We start from the raw sequence: 24,497 nt of genomic DNA, 5'->3' as shown, positions 1-24,497 counted from the left end.
TACAAAAAGCGAGGAGCCTTCCAATGTCGGGAGTTTCCTAAATCAACAGTCTGTGCAGTTAAATTTATTTTTTGATGGAAAATGTGAGTTGCGGTTGTTTTGGTTTGGGTTTGGTTTAGTTTTGAGGTAAGCAGAATGTGGCCTTCTTAAAATGTGCCTGCCTGTCCTCAGTCCTTCTCCCCCATAATCGAGAACCTTCTGTAATCATTACATGCGACAATGTAAGACTTTTTCATTATAATAAAGCAGAATGAATAAAAGAGTTTTAATGAAAGGCATTGTCTTCTGAGCTAAAACTATATCACCAACCTGGAGCCCTGGAAAATGTTAATACTCAGTATATTAAAAGGACAGCCAGCTTAGCCCTCTTAATGCCCATTTGTCTGAATTTATGAGATATTCTTTTCAGTTTGGCGTTTTTTAAATTATCCAGCTGGGAATGAGTCAAAAAAATTTTTCTGTTACTAATTTGTTAAAAACCGCAGTCATACAAAACAACTCAAGTGAGGCCATCTGCCTGTCAAAGGAACCTCAAATACCCAAAGAGCAAGAGAGACTGCACTTGTTGAACCTGAGCTGGGACTTAGCGTTTAGAGAGAGGGCAGACTCCAAGCCCTGTGCACTGGCCCCGCTCCAGCCCCACAGTTCGCCTGAGGAGCAGTGAACCATTTCCCTTGAAAGGGGCTAATGGCACTGACCCCCCATGGCTGTTTCGGGCCTTAGGGTTAACCCACTCTCTTTCCCTTTTGTGAACTTTTAGAGATGTGCTGTGAAGGCTGGAAGCAGTTCCTTTACCCACTGACAGAGAGTTGGGAATGATGTTGGTTTATAATTTCTGATTTCTAATAGTAAATGACCGTGTTTTCAAATAAACATAGGCCCTGGAGGGATGTAGTGTAAGTTATAATAGGGTTTTTCAGATAGAGTCTCCTTTTCAATACTTAGGATAAGTAAATTTTTAAAAATGATTTCTCCTAGCCCTGGCTGGGTGGCTTAGTTTGTTGGAGCATCTCCCCACACACCAAAAGGTTATGGGTTCAATTCCTGGTCAGGGAACATACCTAGGTTGCAGGTTCAATCCCCAATCTTGGGACATGTATGGGAGGCAACCAATCTCTCTCTCTCTCTCTCTCTCTCTCTCTCTCTCTCTTCCTCTCTCTCTGAAGTCAATAAGCATATCCTTGGGTGAGGATAAAAAATTATTTCTCCTAGAAAAAGCAAAATTACTTGAAAACCTAAAAAAAAAATTGTTGGAGAAAGAGTGAAATATGCTATGTTCATTCTTCTGACAAATAGGTACAAGTATCTTCAACATGCTAGCCAATGTTATAATTGCTTAGGTTTCTGCAGGGAACAAAACTGGCCAAAATCCCTGCCCTCTTGGCGCTTACCTTCTCATAGGGTACAAAATAAGTAAATGATGTAGTGTTGGGACGATGCAGCGTGTTATAGACAAAAATAAATAAAAATTAGGGAAGAAGGTTGGGAAATTATTAAGTCAAACTCGAATGCAAAAAGGAAATGCTGGTTATGAGCGAGCATGGAAAGCAAGTTATTTCAGGCTGCCTTTAAAAATCTGGATTGTATCGGAAGCATTCTTTTTTTTTGTTTGTTTGTGTCCTGAGGAGATGGTAGAAATATCACTGTATAAAGATCTCTCTCTTCTTTGCTTCTATCTTCATAAAATGTCTGGTATTTATGCCAACGTAAGCTAGGACTAGACAGCATTAAATCAAAGCACCCGATGAGAAGAACAAGGTCAGAGTGGCAGTTTCTGCAGACACAGAACTGACGTTCTTACTTTATAAATAAGATGAAAACATCTTTGCTTCCTTGATGGTGAAAGAGCTTTACCTGAAATTATTCAGGTGCCTGATTTAAACGAGAACAAGTAATAAACCTGGGGTTGACTTCACAGAGGCATCTAGCAGAATGATGAGCTGTTGTGCCCCACCCAAGCAATAAATACAACACGATCTTTCTGACATGAAGAAAAAAACCCAAGCTGTATCCAGGAAAGTCAGTATAACTTGAAAAGTAATCAGAAAAAAACTTTCCTTGGTTTGAAAGACAGACTCTATAGATTAGATTGGATTTGCCTTGGGTAAACAGATCAATTCTGCAGGCTGCAAAAATATTCTGTAGAAGAGTGGATAAGCTGCAGGTGAATTGAATTAAGTTAATCATATGTGGATCACTCTATCCTGTGATGACTTTAAGTGAGTCATCTGCATGACAGCCAGAGGATATTTAGTGCCAAAAGGTGTATTCACCAACAGGGATTCGGTCATTACGAAGGGAGAGCAATCACAGTTCGCGTTCAGTTCGGTTCGGAGATGCTGGCTGAGGTCTCCAGGCCCGAAGCACAGCCTTCTTGTCTGCATCTCTTGCTGCTCTAAGGGGGTGCTGCGCCTTCTGATTTGCCTTCATACTAACAGAAAACAAAGTGGACACACAGAATAGAATAATATGGACTCATACTATGTCCCATTGTTTATGGAACCAGATTTTGCCCTCTTCTTTTACATTTTGTGGTTGAATATAAGATATTCTTGGAGTTGTATTGTCTTCCAGGCAATTAGAATGTTGTTATTGTAGCAAGGAGACTGCCTGTGGAGAGGAAATAACTCCTTGGCCATGGTTAGTGTGAAATGCCTGTCTGCACGGGGAAAGGTCTTGCTAAGAAGTGACTCCAGAGAGACTAATGTATCGCTTAGGAAGCAACCTTGAGAGGTGCACATAGGCCTAGACGCTGCTTCCTGTCTTCAGTGAGGATGTGGATTCCCTCGAGCTGGGCTGGCTTCAAGAATCAAGAGAGCAGAGTGTTTGTAAATATTCCTTGTTACACAGAAGCCCTTACACTAAACAAATAAAGCCTCCCCCCGCCCCAATACTATGTAAGTTTGAATATAAAAGGGCCAGGATATAGCATGAATTGGACTTTGCTTTCAGACCTGACATACCTCTACCCCAGAAGAGAATCCTTGAGGGAGCGGCTGTGATTCCTGGGAGGGAGGGGAAAGCTGCTCTAAGCTGTGCTGCCTCTAATGCTGATCTTTGGACCCACATCCATCCAGTCTGTGTCTTTAGGAATATGGAAATGGAGTACATGTCAGCTGTCCCCCCACACTCTCACCCCTCAAACACCACACTAACAGTGGCCTTCATATGTATATTTAAAGCTGCAAGCTTTATTCATACACCATCTCACCATATTCTTGTGTGTTTCCTTTAAAATGGCAGAAATAAACGTGCATATAAAATAAAACACTGTGGCATATAAACATGAAGCCCTGGGAAGATAGCTTACTTTGTAGACAACTTACCTCCAAATCAGAGAGATTTTATTCAAAACAGTCAACAGAGTTTACACACATTCCATGCTAAGCCAAAACAGTGAAAATAAAATCTTGAGGCAAATTCTCTTACCTAAACTATTTGCTTATTCTGAAAGAGGCATGTTTGGATTGGCATTAGCTCCTTAACTGCTAAAGAAACAACTGGTTGAATTGTATGTAATTACAGTGTGCAATATGAAACTCACTACTTATCAGATGTACATTGTGCAGGCTATATCAGGGCACTGTTGACATTTTGGACTGGATACTTCTTGGTGTGGTACTGTCCTGTCCTGGGCACTAATGTTGAGCAGAGTCTCTAGTCTCCACTCTCTAAATACCAGTAGCACTCGACCCTCCACTTGAGACAACCAAAAATTGTCTCCAGACATTGCATTTCCATCTTTAAATGAAAACGGAATTCTTTCTGCACTTGATAATGTGGGTGTTTTGAAATTAGAGCATATGGAGGTAATTGGATTGGGCATAGACTCACTGTTCTCTACTTATAAATGCCACACACAAGCCACTTGGCATTGTCTTACTGAAATGGAAGTAATATGTCAGACCTCGTATTAATAATATTACGTTTTGTCAGGACCTCCTCCCAAATTCCCTCTCAAAAAAAAAAAAAAGTGCATGTTAAGTCATTTAGAAATTTTATTCTACTCCCAACTCATCTTTTTCAGATCAAAATTGTACAATTTTTAAAACTATTTGTTGAATCTTCAGTGTAATTTAACTTTGACGACATCTTTCACAAAGGAAATGACTTGTCCAAACTGTGTCATGCTCGGAAAAACAGAGATCAATATGTGCTGCTGTGTCCGAATATCATTCTCTTCCTCCTTGCATTTCTTATTAAGTCTGACTGCCAATGAGCTGTGAGATTCACCAAACTTCGTGAGTCTGGGTTCTCCAAAAAAGAAGTCTTCTAGGGAGACTTGCTCTTAAAGTCTTCATCAAATGAACCCCTTCTCTCTCAGTTATAATTGTGTCGGTATCAATATCACTGTATAGCAAATTATATTGTAAGATTATGGCAGAAGTAGAAGTTGTGTTTGGATATTAATCTCATATAGATGTGCTACAAATCATATTATATCATAAGTTAGAATATTTTGTAAATTAAAGCCATCTAAATAGTTCAATGCATTCAACCAATGTAAATTTATGAATTGCAAATTCTCAATATGGCAAAATACATCGTCAGAGATGTACTTAGTAAAGGACTCAGTACCTAATAAGTTCTCAATAAATGTTGTTGAATTAAGCTTTTTATTATAATTTCTGTACTAAAGTCTGATAAAGTAGACTTTATGAACTGTGAATTTTGTTTTAATAGTTCTCACTTTGACTCTGGCCCTGGACTTCTTTTATTAATTATTAACAGAAATTCTCTTAAAATTAGTTTCAAGGAGAATTCCATGAATAAGACAGTAAATGATCTGTCTCTATCTGACTCAGCTATACTGGAAGGTAAGTTAACACCCCTAATATTTTTTAGGGTCCCTTCCAGTTCTATAATTAATCCTAATGTCACCTGGCAAAAATTACTTATTTCAGAGAGTATATATTGAAATCACTATAAGAAGATGAAGGATTCAGTTTATGATTTTAGACAGAGTTTAGGAGAGAAAACTTTGACTGTAAATTAAATGGAAGGTGATAGACTGGAATATAAACTGCTTGTATTACATATCATTTTTTAAATGGAGGAGGAGTACCAGATGTGCTGTGGGGTCATTCTTTTCTGGTGCATCTTATTTTTCTTTCTTGTTACCAAAAATATGAAATAAATTAAAACTACTTCACATGTGTGTAGCAAAAATAGGAAAAGAGAGTAAATTACATGATAAAGCAGCACCTAAGATCATTGCCACACACTATTTGGAGATTTATAATGAATTAGATTTCAGGAGTGGGCATGATAAAAGTGGCATCTGTCATTTAAAAACAATACACTTTGTTTAAAATTGGATACGTGTGTACTGCTTAGATAGACAGGTTTTAAATTTTGATGATAATTTTATCACTGCCACCCCCAAGCTCCAGTATTTTATGTGCCGTTTGCTTTGGGATTTTCCTTGAATTAAAAATTGAACAATCTTATTGTGGTGCAGAGAAGATTTCATTACTTTCAGAGGTGACCTTCCAGATTCTATTAGGACAAGAAAATGGCCTTTAATAACATCACTCAAAACCTATCTTCCCATAGGCTTTACGTCATTCTAGCAACTCCAAATAATCTAGAAACCCTTCCTTTGACATCTCTCCTTCCCTCTGCCCTTCCCACCCAGAGTCAGCAGTCGATGTGTGTTACGGTTGTTGGGTAGTCTTCTGTATTGCTTTGTTGGTTTGTTTGATTCTGTGTCTGGTGTTTTGGGTGCCCCTACTCTTTAAGTTGAGAGCATCTTGAAGATATGGATTGAATACCCTATTCCTTTGGAACTGTGAAGAGCCTAAGTCATATTTTGTGCCTAAAGGGTATCTGGTGATAGTATTAACTGGTTCTTTCTGATAAAATACCCCAGGAGTCCTTTAAAGACTATCTTTAATTATAATACATTTTTAACTATTTTACAAGAACTACAAATTGAATATTAATCAACTCATTTCAGAATTTTTGTTGAAGATGTAATAGCTTTAAAGGAGACAAGGCTTTTATTAATGTTACTGTGTAATAAGTCATAATACTTTTTTATTTTAAAATGATACCAAAACATCTGTCCAACCTAGCATTCTCAGCTCAGCCCAAGTAACTTCTATAAGGGGTCACGTTTTTTATTTCTTCAATAGAATTCTTGATCTCATAAACTTTCCCAAGTAACATTCTTGAAGATGGTATCTTATTTCACCTGCTCCAGGATGCCTTAATCCAATTTTTTCATCTAAATAAATCTATGCACACCCACCTCCTACTATACATGAAACCTCTTAAATACTTAAATACTTTTCTTTATAATTTTCATTTAAATGTAAACAAGGTCATGGAAATAACATGTGCAAAAAATATAATCACAGTTGGCAGGTAGTTTCTGGAATGCTTTCTCCTCTAGGAGGGATTATATATCCAATGGGATGTGAGGAATTTTATAAAGTATCATGGAAAATAAACTTATATTAGAAAATGAAGAGGAAAGATGAACAAAGTGAAGATGAATGAATGAGGTCTATTTATCAGAAAAAGAGCAACAAACCGTACTAATTTTGTGACTGTTTTCAGTGGTGTAAAGAATAATGACCAATGTTTTTGCCATGAATTTACAGAGAGGATGACTTATTTAAAAAAGGAAATAAGCTTTAGATGGCAAAGATTAAGGTTAGATAGGATGAAAATATCTCCCAAATGAAAGCTATTGTGTGTTAGAATGACTTATTTAGAAGGACTGTGGAAGTGTTTTATTAGGAAGTCATAAGAATGAGGAAGACACAGTGTCTGAAATGATGAGCTAAATGACATTTTAAAGAGCCTCCTATTTAACAGCTTTTAAGAATTCTTTTCATTTATTATTTAATTTCTTTATTAACTTCCATGACTCCATTAGATTTATCATTGTCTTAAGATTAAAGCTTTTTAAACCTTTATTGTGAAAGAAGGGAGAAGACTTTAATGTTTGATTATTTCATAAGAACAAACATTTTTGTCTGCCGTTCTCTGTGTTTTTCTTCTTGTATTGTTGTTACTCCAATCAATAAAAATCAATAGCTCTGAAATAAAAAGTTATTCTAGATTTGCACAAAAATGTCTCTAGCCAGTATCAACAGAGGGTCAACATTTTAGAATATTTATAATGAAAAAGGATAACTATAACTGAAATTTAACCAAGATCATTTTTCTCTGAGTCTTTAGGAACATAAATAATTGATGTTTTGATTTCAGAATAAACCAGGTGAATTGTATTTTAAAAGTGGGACTTTCAGAGTGGAAAAATTTCCAGACTAGATGATTAGATGCTGTTTTCCAACTGTGTGTGTGTGATGTGAAGAATTTAAATTCACATTACAGTGGGACATCACATTTCTTGAATTTGTAAAAGAGAATAGTTACCATGGACTGAAACTTGTAGAAAATTGGCATTCTCAAATTTCAGAACTACACACTCCAGAGTAGAATTACTTGTATCAAGCACTGTATTTTAGAAACTTAGAGAATCAAGTCAGAATAATGTTAACATCAGAGAAATATGTGGCACTGGTAGAACCTTTAAAAAGTATAACCCCCCCCCCCCACACACACACACACACACTGCCCTACACACACAAATTGTTTCAGAACTACAGAAAAGAAATTGTGGACATGAGTTTCTATTTAAGTGTCAGAGAAAGACAAGTACCATATGATTTCACTTACATGTGGAGTCTAATGAACAAAATAAACTAATGAACAAAGTGGAGACAGACATGGATACAGAGAGCAGACTAACAGTTGTCAGAGGGGAGGGGGTTGGGGGCTGGGTGAGAAAGGTGAAGGGATTAAGCAAAGAAAAAAAAAAAAGACTTATGGTCACAGACAACAGTATGGTTATTGCCAGAAGAGAGGGGGAAGTTTGGGGGAGGTAGAACAGGGTAAAGGGGAATAAATGGTGATGGAAGGAGAGTTGACTTGGGATGGTAAACACACAATAAAATACACAGATGATATATTGTAGAATTGTATACTTCAACCTATACAGTATAATTTTATTAACCAATGTCACCCAATAAATTATTTTTAAAAATAATACATTGAGTGCTCTTGGGCTACACCAATATCATTTAATAATAATAACAACAACAAAATAATAATAAATAACAATAATAAGAATAATAATAAGAATACTTTCAGTGTCAGGAATCCCCATACTACACACTGAGAAGCTTCAGCTTTATGGAGAATTCTTAAGCACCATGGACAGCTCGTTTCTTTCTGCTGTTATGGAGTTTAACACTCAGGAACAAGTTAAGAACAAATTTAGGGCTTATATGGTTCACATGTTCACTGTTAACTTCTGCTCTTGCATTTTCTCACAAGGCTGTCTCAGATGAGCACTTCCATCTTCGAAGGGACTCTTCCCACTTCATTGTTGAATAGTGTGCATACCATCTTGTGCAGGTCCTTTTGCAGTATCTGGTAAATTATTGTAGATTCTCAGAAAGATTCAAATTAATGGTCCAAAAGCCCTAAATAAGTTTCATTCAGTTTTGCTTGGCGCACGCAGAGGTTTTAAGATACAATATAGCAAGGCAAAAATTGCTTGTATTGGTTCATCATGGGACTGGTAACACAGCATCTACAGGTTTATCTCAAGCCAGCTTTACCCATTTGTGTTCCTTCCCTGGCCACTCTAGGAATTTGTGTAAACCTTAACATAGAGTGCCAGTAGAATTTGGAGGGACTTTAGAGTTGTCTCAAATAAAGACTAAGACCCTGAACGATGATGTGGTTTGCCTGAAGTTACATAAAATTATATATACATATACATACATTTCTTTGTGTTATAAACATGGGTTGTAGGTGTAATCAATTCTATTATATGCACTAACTAAAATCCAGAGAGAGCATAATTCAAAAAGAAGGACAATAACATGAGACAAAACACTGAGTCATTGAGGTGGTTATATGAAGTTTGCTTATGCTTGAAATATGTTTTGCTTAATCATTGAACTTGGTGATATTCTTGTAAGTACTCAAGATTTTATTGTAATGAGAAATGAAACTTTCCATAAATCCCTAAACTCAACCCAAACTGGTTCCTGTCTTTCTCTGCTCTGTTTCTTTCCTTCTGGGCTCTTTCTCTTCTGCCATTGGTGGGGGATTAGATGCAAAACCTCAAGAAGTCTAATTCCTCCCATTTGTCAGCCTCAGCTCTTACCCTGTACAAAAAAGGTCTGAGAACCAAGATGATAAAGGCATCTTCAGAGCATTGAGCATCATCAAATTAAGCAAACAGCGATGGCCCTGGCCAATGTGGCTCAGTTGCTTGAGCATCATCTTGTGCACCAAAAGGTTGCCAGTTCAATTCCTAATTAAAGCACATACCCGGGTTTTGGTTCAGACCCTGGTTGAGTGCATACAGGAGGAAACCCATCAATGTTTCTGTCTCACATCAATGTTTATCTCTCTCCCTTTCTCTATAAAATCAATTTCAAAAACATTTACAAAATATTTTTAAACAGCAAACTATGTGAAATAGTGTAGATTAAATGTGAAACAGAATAACAGTGCTAAGGATATTAGTACTGAATAATGAGTCATCTACAAGGTTCAAGTATTAGCTGTACTTCCTCTCCTACTAATTCAATGACAAGAGTGCTGTAATAGGTCTCTAGAGGAATAGTCAGACTCTTCTGACATGAAGCTTGATGCTGGTAACCAAGGAAAAGAATGTCTTGTGACTGTGAGCACCAAGATAGAAAACTGTGCCTCAGAAAACTCCTTCAAACAGTAAAATCTTAGCAGTCCATGCCCAGAAGGGAAATTCATCAGGAACCTTGGCATTTTGGATCAGATACGAAGTGGGAGTGGAAAGGAGCTGGTGAGACTCACTTTGCAGATTTGATTGCGTTCTGCCAATATTCCATTTGACAGCTTGTTGCAGATGGGTTCCTCTTTCTCGTCCAGCTTGAAATGTGCCCCACTTTCCTCCGACCAGCTCTAAAATTTCAAAAGGCAAGACACTGGTATAAATTCAGAGATAGTCATGAGGGAAATAAGTTGACACCACACTCTAAAGTTCCAGAAGTTAAATAGGAGTGAAAGTGGGTCATCTTTTAATGGGCTAATAGAAAGGCATTACCACATTGGGAACTGATGATCCGTGTATTTGAACATGCGTGAGATTCATCTCAATTCTTGTCATCCAGTGTCCCTGACATAGTGACCATAAGCCTGGCTGGCAGTAAGGGACACAGATGCCAGTCTAAGTAACACAGTGATGTGATCACAGCATTGTCATCTAGTTGTCATCATTGCCTTCATCTATCCCAATGCAATTAGATCTTCACACATGCGTACATTGTCTTTTTTTAACTAAAGTTTTGAAAATTTTCATGTAGTGGAGTCATTGGAAAACTAATTCTTTGACCCTTTTAGAGAAAACCTTATCTAGTATAATCACAGCAAGAGGTGTCAGATGATATTAGTCGCAGAAAAAGAAGACAATCTGTAGAGAAAAATTAAGAAAATAATTTAAAAACCAGGTAAAATATTCAGAATATCAAGCATTATATTGGGCCAAGATCAGGTAAACTGATACTGGATGACTTTATTATTCACTAGTTTAACTTTTAAATTTAGATTACCTTGTATAGACTTCAATATTTCTAGAATTCTAAAAAAATAAAATAAATAGGCTTTCTTGTTGTTACAATGTTCTTAATGACCTCCGAGACACATATTTTGGTCGCATCTTTTTATTGATAAATGCATTTTATCCTCATTGTTTGAAAAGTAGGAATCCATATATATTGCACATGCCAATTCTTGGTTAATCAAAATATTAAATTTACCTAACCATTTTATTCTACCAGTTCCAAATAAACGGGAGTGTACTGGGCTGTTTATGAGGCATCTTTCTCCCATAGAGCCTTAGTGTAGGTCTCTTTCTGATCTAACATTCCTGTTGTCTTTTCTGAAAACTTAAGAACCAGTGAGTCAGCACAGTATGTTCAATGTTGCAGGGAAATATACTGCAAAGCTTAGAGCCCTTTGGCCCATTTTCCAGGGTGCTATTCATTAGTTCTAACCTTCTGATTCTGCCTCTTTATTTTATCAAGTAATGTGACTGTACTTGGTGTCTCAGGAGAAGCTCTCACAGTCTTTGGCAAAGTGAACTGCAGTAATTCATCCATTATCCAGAACTCAGATGTCATCTTACAAACAACTTTAAGCATCTGGAATAGCACCAAACCAGGTTTGATGGGAGAGAGGAGAAGTGTTGGGGACATATAAATGTGCATTTTAAAGGATTTTTTTGTCTGGATTTTGGGCAGAAAAAACTAGCAATAGTAACTAGGGGTCCTAATCCTGAAACTCTGAGATCATTCCTGCATTTGTTAATGCAAAGTTTCACAAAAGGACTCCTGTTCATAAGGATGGCCATGGGTCATCAGCACACAAACACACACATACATGCACACACACACACTCACACTCAATGTTACAATATTCTATTGAAATTACTTAATTTTTAAAAGTTCCACTTAATGTATTCACAAGTTATTTCCTGGAGATTCTTGGGAGCTGAGGTGTTGTGGAACTTCATTCAATAGGTAACTGCATTCGGGTTTTATGAGAGTACACCGGCCACTCACAAAGATCTACCAGCAGTCAGGAGACATCTGTACCTCCTTTCCAAAATGTGCAGTTTTCTTGGCACTTGTAATTTCTCTCAAATATTTGCAGTTCTTTCCATAAGAAAGCCGGAATCTTAGAAATTTCTTAATATGTCTTAAGGAATTCGGGAAGAACATAACAAATCTTCAGGAGGAAAAAGCATTCAATCTTATGGCTAAGTAAGGATTTCAGTACATGAATAAATGTACTAGGGATGGAGTCAGGGTGATACTCCCTGAATTGATAGGCCTAGAGACTAATGCTAATAAAAGCCTCTTGAAACACATTTGGTTTGTAAAGGACAAGTGCAGATCTTTAAGTAAATGCTTTTCTAATTACGAGAATGCTTTTTGTTAATGGCACACAGATAGCAATGTTTATAATGGGTGAACATTGTTTCTTGATGATATGCAATGACTGTAATTTTAGGTCTCAAAAGTGCATACTATTCATAAATGTGGATGACAAATACATGTGAAATGTTTTATTTCTGCATTCAAAGCATCCTTTTAGAGATGGTGAGTAAAAGTGTGCCCATTATTAGAAAATTTTCTAAAAACATGTCATTGTTGTATGTAACAACTAATACAAGTTTTTTTGTTGTTGTTCAGGTAGAGTGGGAGGGAGAGAGAGTAACAGAGAGAGAGAGAGAAACATCGATGTGAAAGGAACACATCGAGTGGCTGCCACCCGCACAACGGACCAGGGCCAGGGACAAACTGCAACCGAGGTACGCGCCCTTAGCGGGAACCGAACCCGGGTCTCTCAGGACCGCAGGCCGACGCTCTAACCGCTGAGCCAAACCGGCCAGGGCCAACTAATACAAGTTTTAATAGCTAATAGAGTTGAAGCTTTTCTCTTGGTGACACATCTCCATTGCCCTCCAATGAGAAGGTGTGTCTCTCTTCCAGCTCTCCAGTGGGTACCTTCTTCCTTCCTTCATTTGTTCAGCAAGTATTTACAAACCATTTACCAAGTGTCTGTGTAGTAGATGCCAGGGTTACAGCAATGCACAAAACATGTGAAGACAGAAAAGAAACAAAGAACTATCTGATATCATATTAACCAGTGGTAAATACTTTGAGGAAAAATAACACAGGGAAAGGGGACAGAGCAAGATGGGTGTCTGTTTTGGCCTGGGTTTCGGAGAAGGTTCCCTAGAGATGACTTTTGAGTACAGACCTAAATTAAATGAGGGAGTGAATCATGCCAGTATCTAGGGCAGTGACTCTGAACTGGGGGTGATTTTGCCTCTCAAGGGACTTTTGGCACCCAGAGACCTTGTTGGTTGTCACAACCTGGCCAGTGTGGGAGCAGGGGTAAGGAGGGCTGCTTCTTGCATCTAGAGAGTAGAGGCCAGAGATGCTGCTAAACATCCCACAGTGCACAGGGCAGCCCCTGTAACAAAGAATTATCCGGCCCAAAATGTTAATAGTGCTGAGGTTAAGGAATGCTGATCTAGGGAAATAGAATTTCAGGCCAAGAAGGAACTAAAAACACAACAAGGCTCTGAGATGGGAACTTGCTTGGAGCATTTGAGGAAGACCTTGTGACTGGAGCACAGTGAGAGGGACACTTAACTAGGAGAAGAATTTAAAGGACAGCTGAGGGCTAGACCATGTGGGATAACGACTTCCACTTTGTTCCTCACCCCTGCTTCCTGCTCTACTAAGCTCCTGTTCCACAGCTCTCCTAGGAGGACTACTGGCTTTGCTAGCAGATGTCCATGGAAGCTGGCTCTTGCTTTTTGCAGGAGGAAGGGATTTCACATACTTGTTTACCTCAAGAGTAACTTCTCCACATCCACCTTTCCCAGTGACGGGGGATATTAGAATTGGCTCTCCAGAGATCAGGAAGATCAATTCTCTCACGTTCTAGAACGGAGCTCTCCAAAATGGTTGTCACCAGTCTCGTGTAGCTATTTGAATTTAAACGAACAGAAATGAAATAAAATAAAAAATTCAATTCTTTCGATGTAGTAGCCACATTTCAAGTGCTTAAGTGCCACTTTGGACAGCTCAGATGTGGAGGATTTTCATCATTGTTCTATGGGGAAATACTGTTGTCAAATAATTAATGATATAAGGAACCTCCGAACTGAGCAAGTATTTCCTTTTGTGAGAGATAAGAAAACTAGAACCAAGAAAGGTCACCAGAGATGCCCAAGGTAACTCTCAGTTTTTGCCCCATAATAAAACCCCAAAATGTACTATTTCAGAAAGAAATCATTTAATTAGAGTACAGTTCTGTGAGTCATCACTTTGGGCTAGACTCAGCATGGCAGTTCTGGTTTCAGCTGGGTTAGCACATGTAACTGCTGGGTCAACTGCAGAGGTAGCCGGGAGTGACTGGCCTAGGGGAGCCGCAGCCATGATTCCCCATTATCTACTCTTCATGTCTCTCGTCTCTAGAAGACTACTCAGGGCTAGCTTACATGGTGGTGGTGGCAGGGATCACAGGACGAGCCAAAGCCTAGGTTTCGGACACCCACATTATTTCCAATTCATTGAATTGGTGAAAGTCATAACAAGTCCTGATGCAAAGGGTAGAGAAATTGACTCTTACTGGGAGGAGCTGCAAAGATTTGTGACCATCCCATAAGTAAACAAATAAATTGAAAATTGGACCTCAAACCCAAGTCTGATATGTCTAGTGTGTTACTCTAACATTCTCAGAGTTCTCCCTTTCTCTTTCTCTAATGCCTTCTGAGTCCTGTTCCATTAAAACTCATGTGTTTGATTTCCAGGCCATTTAGAAATTTTAAACAACAAAACAAGAACCTTGGATTCTAGCAAATGGTATATACTCAGTTAGTAGTCAACTCATTTTTTTAGTATCCTACCTAGGAAAATGACAGATACTTTTAAGTCAATAAAGAACAAATTTTATTTTATAAAATATATGAGGAATTTTGAGAAAATATTTCGAACCTTTGATGCAGATGATAACTGCCCCTCCCCCTTCCCCCAAATGATCATCTAAAGCACAAGCTTAATATTGGAAATGGAGGCACATTGAGGGAAATCAGGCTAAGAAGCTGGAGCACAGGGAAGTCTCAGACTATTCTAATTCTAATTTTAAATAACTATTTTTTATATTTTCCACAATGAAACAAATTATTTTTACAATCAGAAAATAGGCTTTAAAAATCTATTTTTATATAATATAAATATTTGAAAACCATTTACCCCTGAGGAGAGTTAGATTCACATGCTATTGATTTTAGACAAATGGCCAGAAATTTACAGAGACATAAATATGTAGATCCAAAGTAATTCATGAATTTATCTAAATCCTTCCCAATGCAACTTTTAAGGATGGTAAGTTGATGAGATGTTTTTTCTACTAAATAGAGTTCTATTTAATTTTTTTGAAAAATAAAAGAAATCTTGAATCAACCTTTTTAGAAACTTTAGGGATGGATCTGTTTTACAGGGGGGCTTCATGTGTTTCAGTTGTGAGCACTTCTGCGTCTTCATAGTGTTTCCTACTAATGAATCTTTTTTTTTTTTCCCCATTCAGAGGTTTCATTTTCACTGTAACTCTTTCTTAACAAACTCTACATGGTTAAAAAATTTAAACAGTACAAAAATAGTCACAGTAAAAGATAAGTCTCCCCATCCCAGACCTTCAGTCCCCCAATGTCCTTTCCCACCAGGACACTGCTAGATGTATTCTTCCATCAATAGTCTGTGATTGTACAAATATTTTTATATGCATAGATTCAGCCTCTTATTTTCATGAATGAGACCATATTATACACTCAGTTCTCCAGCTTTTTCAGCCCCTACTTTATTTATCTGGAGGTGATTTCATATCGGCACTGAGAGAGCCCCCAGTCTTCCCAGGGACCCTATGGAATCCTGGTCTTCAGTCTTGAGCTTTAACAGCCCCTAGTCTCCTGGACAGTTTTCTGTGTCACCCTTATCCTAACCTTCCTCGGGCTTTTCATGCTAAGATGGCCATGACTTCTTGGAAGGACAGAGTCCCTGGTGTCATTCAGGGGCACAATAAAGGTTTCTTTACTGTCCCCTGGACTCTTCAGATGGTGAGTAGGTGACTGCCAGGTTTATGCTTAATTAGCTAGCCCGTTTTCCTCAATTATGTAAATGAGTGGTCCATAGGGGATTCTAAAGTCCTTTCAGGGGTGGAAACTTGATTTGGGAGCTCCTGATTCTACGTCCAACTCGCATCTTTTCTCCTGAACTGTGTGATTTCCACCAGCCCACACCGCAGCTTCTGCTTTGCTGTTCCGCCCACACACCAGAGATCTTGTTCTGAGCTCTGGGTATTACTCAGTGACTCTGTTTTCTAACTTTAAAAACAGGTTTAAAGGACAACGTCACTTCAGAATGGCAGATACAGATTTCATATTTCTACTTAGTACACTGCATGTTATGTGCTTTGATTTCTTTAGTTAGATGCCATCCTCAAATCCCAGGTGTTACCCTTATATTGTATAGGCAATAGCTCTGATTTAAAGGGACAGAAACTCAGATAAGAATCAGGCTCCTCAGTCAGCAGAGTTTACCCTTACTCATAAATTTGCTGAGATCGTGGTAGAGGATGCCTTTAAAATCTTCTCTAAGAGCTTGTGGCAGTAGCTCTCAAATTTTGTGGTCTCAGGTCGCCTTTATAGTCTTAGAAATTATTGAGGACACCAAAGAGCTCTTGTTTATGTGGGTTATTTTTTCCATATTTACCGTATTTGAAATTAAAAGTGAGAAAAACTTAGAATCCAAGAAAAATCCATGCATAAGTAATATTAGCCATCAGAACAATGACATCATTACAAACATCTGGGCTCTGGAAAATCCCACTATATGCTTTCAGGAAATGAGAGCAGAAACGGCAAATACTGTCTTAGTATTAATGTGAAAATAATTTTGACTTCTCAACCCCCTACATGGAAATGCAGTAATTGTACAGGATCCCTAGACTTCACTTTGAGAACTGCTAGCCTGTGGTATACATTTGAAACTATCGTTTTTTTAAGGAGAGCTGGGTATTTTATGTCCAGAAAATATTTTTTCCACTGCCACTAAGTTAAGCATCCCGTGGCCTAAAGTGACCTTAGATCTCCATGGAGAAGACAAGAAGGAAATAAGCATTTATTAAGTATATTATCACTGTCCCTTTCATCGTCCCCCACTTTCATTTAATCGCCAATATCACTTCATTTGCAGTCATCCAAATCCACTGATGTTGGCCTAGTTCAGACCAGGACCACCTCTCACCTGCATTAATGCAGCAGCCTCCTAGCTGATCGCCAGTCCTCCTGTTTGGCCTCTATCTCTTCCTCCACACTGTGGCCAGAGCATTCTTCCTAAAACCTCAAGCAGACCCCATCAGAGTCTGACTATTCACTGTGCCCTGCGGATGAGTTAGACTTCCTCTACAAGACTTTGAGGGCCTCTTCATGACTGGGCTCTGCTCACCCCTCCAGTGTCATTTCTGTTCTTCCCACTGTGCCCACTCTCTACCCGAAATTCACTTCCTAACTGTTTTAGTGGGCCGATCACCTGAATATGCTCTTTAAATGTGGCATCCCCACTGTCTGAAACCTTTTCACACTGACTAAGTCCCTGTGGGGTGTTTTCTTGCAATTCCTGTTGGTTCATGTTCATTTTTCTAGAACGAATTCAGTGAAAACATAAAAGAAATTTAAAATATAGTTTTCTTGCTTTTATTTTTTTAAAGAGTCATGTTCATAGCAGAAAATACAGATAAGCAAACACAGAAGAAAGTTTAAATCTCCGTTAATTTCTTTAATTCCTTTAATTCCGCTACTGTTGGGACTTGAGTATATAATGTTATCTGTCTGGCTTGTTGTCTTGCTGTCTCTCTCTCTCTGTATGTCTGTCTCTCACAGGTATGAATTTATACCTATTTTAAAATTTTTACCAATGTAATATCATACAGAACTAATTCTTGTGAAATCAGCCTGTTTATTTGCCATTTAATTGCAAATAGCTTTCCATGCCACTAATCATCCACCTTGGTGCTTCTCCAACTTGAATGCTCTGTGAATCACTGGGGACCTGGTTAGAGACGCAGAGTCTCAGACCTGGCTCCAGATCTGCTGAATCAGAATCTGCTTTTTAATAAGTTTCAGGTGAAGGTGATGGCATTGTTCCAAGGACCACATTTCAGTAGCAGAGGCTGACATACTTTCTGAAGACGGCTGTGTCCCCAGTGTCAACGCATCAAAGTTTTTGTAATTAAGCCCCTTGTTGCCAAACATCAAGTGGTATTTCCAATTTCCTTGTAAGTCTGAAGCATATCTAAACAAATATTAGCACACAGCCATCATTACTTCCTTAGACAAAAGCCCGTAAGTAGCTTGCTGGATCATACATCTTTTTAAGGGAAATAATTTATTTTTAAATAGTCCAGATCAGTCATTAATTCCACCTCAGAAAACACAAGGTTAAAATGTACCATGGCCCCTCCTGTCGTCTGCCTTTTCCCTTCTCTGCCGTGAACCAGGACAGAGCTTTCTTTGATATTTTCGGTAATTGTGGTCACAGTGGTGTCATTATTTGAAATGCCTTCCCTCTGTCTTCTCTTCAACTCATCTCATTTTATTTACCTTTAACATGCAGTTTTAATATCACTCCAGACAGCCTTCCCTAACTTTTCAATTTATAGTGTGCTTACTTGCTAAATATTTTCACCATTATTCTCTGGGCCAAATATCTCAACGCATATTTATTTATTTTCTCTTGATGCCATTTAAATGTATCACTTGGCATCTCTCATCCCCTCAACTAGATTACTCCCTGCTCAAGGGAATGGACCTTCAGTGCACTTGGTCCAGGTCCTCTGCAATCTACCCCAGCAAGGGTTTTGGTGCAGTAGGAAGAACACATGCCCTAGAATGAGAAGGCCTGTGTTTGAGGCCCAGCTCCATCATTTACTATCTGTGTGATCGAAGAGCAAGTCCTGTAACTTCTCTGAGCCCTAGTTTTATCATCTGTAAAATGGGAATAATATCTGTGGTGCTTACCTACCAAATCACTTAACAAGGTCATTGTGCAAATTAAGATTATAAGCCATTATATTGTTTCCCAAAATCTGAATAATTCACTAAAAAGTCTTAATTTGAAGCTTATTTGTCTCTATAAACTCTGTCTCATCTTTGAACTCACATTCTTTCTCTCTGCGCCCCCCCCCCCAACCCTTTCCAAGAAAGACCACAGTTCAGGTACCTTACCCGACAGAATATCTAACAGGAATTAAGCAGTGTTATTTTGTTTTCATCGCATTTATTCTTTCCATTTATGTCGAGCAATATTGATTCTCTAGTTACAGTAGTGATATGAAGCTCACTTTTTAAATAACATTTAAGTTAAAAAAAATAAGCAGGTTAGTTTAAAGTCAAAGGGTTGGTAAATAGTAGGACCTAAGTTTTGAAAATATGGCAAAATATCGTGCTGATGTTCTAAAAATGACTGAAGTTTGAGAAACTTCCTTCCAACTGTAAAGCAATATATGGATGTCAGTTGTTACTTTAGCTATTGTGTAAGCTACTGGAAGACCAGTCGTGTGGGTTGTTCTCCAGTGGAGCCCTCGGCAAAATAGGTTCTCAAGAAACATTACACAGCTGTGGTTTAAAACTGACCAAAAAGTCAAAGTTCTGTTGTTTCTGACAAATGACGACCCATTGTTTCAGCTTGCATACACATCCACAGAGCATAGAGAAGAGAGTTTGTTTCTGATAAAGTAGCTACATGTAAAGGTAGTAAGGGAATTGATCGAAGTAACTGGGACGGCTCCACATACACCAGCTACAACTGGGAGCGAGTGGACAGCATGTTACTTGGCAACAAGACCTTTCTCTTTATTATCAAAAATAGTATTTGAGGAGCTCAAATTGTACAATTTGCTTGAAAGGATTTGACAAAATCCTGCATTCATGGAAAAACAAAAGGTTTACTGTGCTCTGAATGAACGTGATTACTACTGTTGTATTAGAACTCACAAGGTCACATAGAAATTTTCGTTTAACTGCTATAATACCTCTCAAAGAGGGAGCAAGTCTTATAGTTCTACCTCTAGAGAAAGGAATGAAACCAGTCAGAGAGAGATTAATGATTAGACTAAGATCATATGGTTATTTATTGCCAGACTGAAAATCAAAAGATTCTAGACCTCTTGTAATTTCGTCACTGACACCCATCCAGGGCAGGCTTCTGGGACACTACATCCTACATCTTCTCGCTGCTCTGAGGGATCAGATGGTTTGACTCAATGGTTCTAGACTCGGATCACACAACCATGGGATTAAATTAAGTGAGATTAAGTAGTGGTATTAAATTAATTTAGATGGGATTAAGATGAGGCCTGATGTCTTCGGTTTCAAGAAAGCAGAGAAGAATGAGTCTTAAATTTGAAGGACGCTGACCAAGTCACTCCTTTTTATTTTTTTGAAGAATTTCAATTCTTAATGAACAGAATATGTTGGTGGCTCCTTACAAAGCATCATAACATATTTACATATTTATTTATTTCCATTTACTATTACTGTTACAATTTCTTATGGACCCAAAGCCTGATAAAATATGACTTAAATACAAGCTATAGAGTGTGTTGTTTTTTCTCTATTTGCATCTCTGCCCTACAGGCAGTACACTTTCTGCTCCTCTCTGTCCCTAAGGATGCTGAACCCTGTCAAATAAGTAACCAGGGCTCCTTGCCTTCTGGCTTCGAGTTGAATTAGGCTCAGGACAGAAGGGAGGAGGATGGAGGAGAGAGCAGCTCCTGGAGAGCCGCCCCTCTTGCATGGCCACAGCTCCTACTAGACTCTTATAACATTATTTTCTGCCAAACATTATTTTTGCTAGTGCTGGCTGCTGAGTGCCCACTCCTCTATAGATCACTTCTTGAATTCCTCTTCTCTTTGTAATCCAGACCAAAGCAGGAGAATGTGGTGATTAAAATCTAAGGCCCTGGAGTTGAACCAATTTAATTCAAAAATTCTACCATTATCCACAGGATCATGAACAGTTACTTCATGTCTCTGATCTTTGGTCCAGTTATAAACTAGGAAGAATAACAGTCCTTATCTTATATGCTTATAATAAGGAGTGTGTGTGTGTGTGTGTGTGTGTGTGTAAGAATGTATTTAGAACAGTGCCTGCCTGTGGTGTAGAAAAGTACTAACAAGATGAAAAACATTTCTGAAAGGGAAAGTGTGAGCTAATATTTAGACATGTCAGGCCCCTCTGGGATTTACCTCTAGAGTATAAGTTATTCTCTTCCTTCAAATGATGGCAGTACCTTTTAGATGTCTTGTTTCTTTCATTAACAAATTGTTATTGTCAAAAAAGTTCTGAGCATAACCTTTTCCATTATGTCTCAAGGCCTTTGTCTCATAGGAGACATTCTGCTCCTTTAACTGACATTTCCACTCTGTTGTCTTAATGCCACCTCAACTAAAATAGAACTCGGTATCACCTCCTCAAACTCAGATTCCCTTCTGACTCCGTTTTTATCATTCTCCCATACTGGCCCAGTCCATCTTGATTTTGAGTCTTCTCTCCACCTACCTTAGGCTTCTGCCCTCATTATGTGTTTAAGTTTGGGCTCCCCTACAAACAGACCCCAAGACAAGACTCTGAGGGCAAATAGTTTATTTGGGAGGTCCAGAAGGCCTGAGAGAGTGAGGGAAGTAGGCAGGGAAGGGAGGGCAAGCAAAGAAGGGGAGTTACAGCGCCGCCACCACTGGAGGTGATCAGAGTTTAGTCCTTAGAATTCTGAGACGTGGTGTAAAACACACACGTGGAAGCCTGAATAATGCCCACCCCCCATATATATCCATTTCTTATCTGCAGAATCTGTGAATGTGTTACCCATAAAAGTGACTTTACAGATATAACTAAATTAAGAATCTTGAGATGGGAGGATACCACGGATTCTCCAAGGGACCCAAAGTAATTTCAAGAGGGAGGCAGCAGAGTCAGAGAGAGAGAGATCGGAAGTGCTGGCTTGGAAGATGGAGGAAGGAGCTAAGAGCCAAGGAACGCGAGCAGCATCTAGGAGATAGAAAGACGAGGAAGTAGATTCTCTATTAGAGCCTCCAGAAGTAACACAGTTCCAGTGACACCTTGATTTTAGCCCCATAAGACTCATTTTAGAGTTCTGACTTCCAGAACTGTTAGATAAATTTGTGTTGTTTAAACCTCTAAACCTTTTTGTACAGCAGCAATAGGAAATGAATACAACGCACCTCACAGTTCTTCCACCCAAAGGGCAAGTGAGCTGGGGTGTTCATGTATTGACTCCTATGAGTCATTGGCTGAGGGCAGCTGGGTGTGGGGGTCAGTGCTCCAGCTGTCAGGTGAAGGGCGGACACGAGCAGAAGTCAGCCAGAGCACACTGAAGAGGTAAGACAGGGAAATGGATGGGGCACCACCAGAATCTGCCACGATGTGCCCTTTACCGTCTCTTCCTGTCTGGTCTGCCTCCACTATCATCTCCCCTTTGGATCAACCCTTCCAATCAATCTCCCAGCACGTTACAGATTAATCTTCCCAGAACAGGGAGGGCCTTAAGTGGGTTGCTCCCTTTCTCAAACATCTTCAATACTTCCATAAGGAAAGATCTTTACAAAAGGAAGCCCAGAGGTCAAATAATACATGTTAGGTCCTGATAATTTCATCTTGATCCTTGACCTTAAACGTGTGCTTGCAGACAGGACAGTGGACATGCTTGGGTGTCTATTTGTGTACAGAGTTCCAGGCATATGAACCTTTGGTGCCTTGAAATGTGGATCCCTTAGGTCTGCAATCCTTAGAATAGCAGTAACACCTTGAGGAAGTGAGGAAATTGATTTGAAAATGGAGAAGGTTAATTAAAGGAAACATTTAAGATGTGAGGTTGTCAACTGACACTAGCGAAACGGAGCCTGAGAAACACTGAGTTCTGCACCTTTACGCAATGTCACACATATATTTAGATAAACTCAGAATCTAAGGAGACCTAATAGCTGAAACAAATTCAGTACCAAAGCAAGGACGTCCACCCTTCCAGCTCCGCCTGCCCTACTGGGAAATGCTGAAGCTTCAGAGCCTATGTATGGCAAACTTCAGGCCCAGATGACTGCCTTAAAATGTGTCCACAGTTCTCATACTGACTTTCCCCAGCTATCCTGACTTTGTGCTAACTATGGGTCCAAACCATAAAGGGTAGAGAAATGAAAAACAGAGGTTATACATTTTAAACATATCAAAAATAAATAGACTGCCCTGGCCTGTGTAGCTCAGTGATTAGAGCAGTAACCCATGCACCAAAGGGCATATACCTGGGTTGCAGGTTCGATCCCCGGCACAAGTCGGGGTATGTGCAGGAAGCAGCCAATTGATGTGTCTCTATCACATCAATGTTTCTCTTTCTTCTTCTCTCTTCTCCCACCTCCCTTCCACTCTCTCTAAAAATCAATGGAAAAAAATATCCTTGGGTGAGGATTAACAAAAATAAATAAATAAATAGGCTTTAAAATGAGAATAGGAAGTGCTGGTGCTGGAGTATTTTTATCCTTGTTTCATAGTAAGGGTGGGGTGCCGAAAGGCAGAGCTTAAGGAAGGAAGGAAACTAACTTTTCCGAGCTCTGCGCAAGGTGCTTAGTTCTCACTGATGCTCTGAAGAAGGGGTCAGTATCTGAACGATGAGGCTGGGGTTCAAAGAGGTTACGTAATTCAATGTCATAAATCTAAGCAGTGTTCATTTGGGATTTGAGCCTCAGTCTGATTCTAGCACCTGTACTGTCATCTTACTCTCATGTGAGATATAACTTGGCATTTATAGAGTGCTTTTCAAAGCATTTTTCTTATGCTCTCCTTAAACTTCATCTGTGAGGCAAATGTCACTTGCCACATTTTATGGATAAAATTACAAAGGCTCAGAACTGTTTTTCCCAAAGAGATTCAGCCAGTAAGCAGTGAAGTAGGTCTGAATCATGAGGCTCTGGTCTCATGGCCTGTCTGGTCTACTGTTGTGTCCAGACCAGAAGAGGCCAAGTCATAGTGGCCTGAAACCAGTCCGTAGCAAGCAGTCATTTCAGAGACTCAGTCTGGTCAGAAAAAATTAAGATTTACTGTGTTTTTTGTTTTTTGGGTTTTTTAAAAAATTATTAAAGTAATGGAATCAGCTTAAAGAAAATTTGGACAACACAGAAAAGAAGAAAATAAAAATCACCTTCATAATCACAAATATTTTGATACATGTAATATAGATATGTATGTATATTATATATTTAGAAAAGTAGGATCATGCTATTTATAATTTAATATCCTGTTTTCTTATTAAATTGGATGATAAGTAGTTCCCCAGGTCATTAAGTAATCTTTAAAACTGTCTTATATAATGTAATATTGCATGAACATAACCTCAATTTAGTTAAACATGTAGATATCATTCCTGGTTGTAAACTATACACATGATGCTGCAATTTGGGTGTCTAAACATAAAATTTACATTTTCAAAAGCAGTAGATGAAAAGGCCAGTTTTTCCACACAGAATGTTATTTTAAAACTTTTTCAAGATTAATAGATGCAAAAAGTCTTTTAGTTTGCATATCACAGATAGCAGCCAAGTTGAACTTGCTTCCCAATGTGTACTTTACCAGATGTTCTGATCTGCGTGCAGTACCGGGTTTGTTTCTGTTCTGCCACAATCCTCAGAGACCCAGCAGGAGGTACCAAGATGATCAAATATTAAAATAATTCCCAGAACTCCTGTATCAAGCCAGTGCCAGCATGAGAGTGTAAGCACCTCTAGACAGGAATAGAGTGTTATTTATTTTTCTTGTTCCCAATTTCAGGCTCTGAGCCAAATACCT

At 38.7% G+C, this 24,497-nt stretch overlaps 1 protein-coding gene across 2 annotated transcripts in view; it reads left to right on the top strand.

The window, feature by feature from the left end:
- The window catches only part of SLC24A2 (solute carrier family 24 member 2), a 253,575-nt gene that overhangs the window by 60,164 nt on the left and 168,914 nt on the right, over positions 1-24,497 (top strand). The window lies entirely within an intron of this gene.

The sequence above is a fragment of the Molossus molossus genome, unplaced genomic scaffold, assembly GCF_014108415.1.
Source record: "Molossus molossus isolate mMolMol1 unplaced genomic scaffold, mMolMol1.p scaffold_m16_p_14, whole genome shotgun sequence".
NCBI classification, from domain to species: domain Eukaryota; kingdom Metazoa; phylum Chordata; class Mammalia; order Chiroptera; family Molossidae; genus Molossus; species Molossus molossus.
Note: the sequence above shows the minus strand (reverse complement) of the source record. Positions and strands in the feature narration are given on the sequence as shown.